This window comes from Dipodomys ordii, unplaced genomic scaffold, assembly GCF_000151885.1.
Source record: "Dipodomys ordii isolate 6190 unplaced genomic scaffold, Dord_2.0 Scaffold1630, whole genome shotgun sequence".
Taxonomy (NCBI): domain Eukaryota; kingdom Metazoa; phylum Chordata; class Mammalia; order Rodentia; family Heteromyidae; genus Dipodomys; species Dipodomys ordii.
In genome coordinates, this window is record NW_012268846.1 from 3496 (window position 1) to 6274 (window position 2779).

At 41.1% G+C, this 2779-nt stretch overlaps 1 pseudogene; it reads left to right on the forward strand.

Moving 5' to 3' along the window:
- The first annotated feature begins 386 nt into the window (after positions 1-386).
- Positions 387-1154, forward strand: LOC106001989 (annotated as a pseudogene).
- The last annotated feature ends 1625 nt before the right edge of the window (positions 1155-2779 follow it).

Here is a 2779-nt window from a genome sequence, read left to right on the forward strand (position 1 = left end):
GTCACTTGGCCAATGTAATGTAAAAGTGCATTGAATGCTATTATATTCGACATCTGTTTTGAAAACTCTTGTCATTTTGATACGTTAGCAATGGCAGCAATATGTTTTTTGCTTTCTACACAGAGAAGCTTGATTCCCTCTAGAAATCTTGCCTCATAAAATATTGAACTATGATTCCTGAACTTATAGGACAAGCCAACCCACAAAAAGATAATGTCATTTATGCTAGCAAAGGTCATTATAGTTAATCAATAAGCCATCAGCAATATAATAAACACACTTAGCTTATGTAATGAATGCTCTGGATCACTTTTCAACTTTTACTTATTTCCAAAAGTTAAAAAGTGATGACAGAGTTCCCGCTGCTCATGCGCTCTGCGGTCATCATGAGGGTCGCGGCCCTGATTAGTGGTGGGAAGGACAGCTGCTAGACATCAGATTGTTGCTTTAGCAAACTTAACACCAAATGAAAACCAAGTGGGGAGTGATGAATTGGACAGCTACATGTATCAGACAGTGGGTCACCACACCATTGACTTGTATGCAGAAGCAATGTCCCTTCCCCTCTACCGCAGGACCATAAGAGGCAAGAGCTTGGATACGGGACATGTGTACTGCAATGTGAAGGTGATGAGGTTGAAGACCTCTATGAGCTTTTGAAACTTGTCAAGGAAAAAGAAGTAGAGGGGATATCAGGAGGAGCCATACTTTCTGATTATCAGCGTGTTCAAGTAGAAAATGGATGCAAAAGGCTAAGTCTTCAGCCTTTGGCTTACCTTTGGCAGAGGAGCCAGGAGGACTTGCTCCCAGAGATGATCGAATCTGATATTCAAGCCGTGATCTTCACAGTGGCAGCTTTGGGTTTGGATCCAGATAAGCATCTTGGTAAAACCCTGAATGAAATGGAGCCTTATCTCTTAGAGCTTTCTAAGAAGTATGGAGTTCATGTATGTGGAGAAGTTGGAGAATATGAGACGTTCACTTTGGACTGCCCTCTATTTAGGAAGAAAATAATTGTGGACTCCTGGGAAGTAGTCGTCCATTCGGCTGATGCATTTGCACCTGTGGTCTATCTACGCTTTTTAGAGGCGCACTTGGAAGACAAGGTGTTTCCTGTTCCTGACAAAACATCCAGTGATAGACATGATTCATGAAAATGACATCGCATTTTAAAACTATGATGCCAATCTTTTCCCATTCCTTTTTTTTTTTCACTTAGAAAATGGCACCTTTTTCAAGAAGAAATTAACGGAACCATTGATTAGCTGTGAAAACATCAATAGCTTATTCATTCATATTGACATCTTCCTTTGGATTTGCCCTTTCTCTTTATTTAGCACTTCCTCTCTATGGCCACTTCCTGGTATGTGTCTCTTGATTTCCCTTTTACTCGTGTGATGCATTTCTTTCAGAACTCTATTTTTCTTCTTCCTCTTCCTCGCACCCATCTCTAGCAGTTACATCAGAATGAAGAGTAATTCAAATATAGATATGAATAAAGAAGTGACTAACCTAATCAACTTCCAAAAAAAAGTGATGACAAAAGCATAAATTTCCAATTTCAAAAGCTAGGTATGTTGTTACATGCCTATAACTTTAGCACTGGGGAGGTTGAAGCAAGAAAAGAGCTTAATGCCAGCTTCACTACATTGCAAGACTGTCTACCAAACATATAAATAAACTCCCAAATACTTCCATGTTCAATATCTTCTCATAAACATATTTGTAGAAGATCATAATGATACATACAAACAAGAAACGATGTCATGGAGGTTGTCATCTTTTCCTTTTCCTAATTCTTGGTGGTAAACTGAGGAAGCAGCAAAATTATTTTCCAAAACCTGAAAACAAGCCAGGCATTGGTGGCTCACACTTGTAATCTTAGCTATTCAGGAGGCTGAGATCTGAAGATTACAGTTTGAAGTCAGCCCAGGCAAGAAAAACCATGAGACTCTTATCTCCAATTAACTGCCAAAAAAATCCAGAAATGGAGGTATAACTCAAGTGGTAAAGTGCCAGCTTTGAGTGAAAAAGCTAACAGATAGCACTCAAGCCTGGAGTTCAAGCTCCAATTTTGGTGCACGCAAGCCCACACATACATATACCTGGAAACAATCTACCCACTATTTGGCAGTGACCCATGCCTGTAATCCTGGCCACTCAGATGCTGAAGTCTGGAGAATTTCAGTTCGAAGCCAGCACAAGTAGAAAAATCTGTTAAGAGTTTCATCTCCAGAATAACCATCAAAAAGCAGGACTCAAGATATGGCTCAAGAACACCAGCTAAACAAGCAAGTTAAGCAAGTAGGAAGTCCTAAGTTTAGAGCCTGGGAGGGTGGCTCAGTGGTAGAGCGCTTGCCTTGCATGCATGAGGCCCTGGGTTTGATTCCTCAGCACCACATAAGCAAAAAGAAAAAAAGCCAGAAGTGGTGCTGTGGCTCAAGTGGCAGAGTGCTAGCCTTGAGGTGAAGAGCTGAGGGACAGCACCCAGGCCCAGAGTTCAGGCCCCACGACTGGACCCCCCCAAAAAAATAAATAAATAAAAAATTTAAAAAGGTGTATTATAAAAACTTTGAGAACCAAAGATAGTATTGCCCTTATGGTACTCAGTTCAGCACCAGTATTGAAAATTCATTGCTCTTAGGTTTTTAAGAGTATAGTATTAGGGCTGGGAAGGTGGCTCAGTGGTAGAGCGCTTGCCTTGCAAGCATGAGGCCCTGGGTTCGATTCCTCAGCACCACATAAGCAAAAAGAAAAAAGCCGGAAGTGGCGCTGTGGC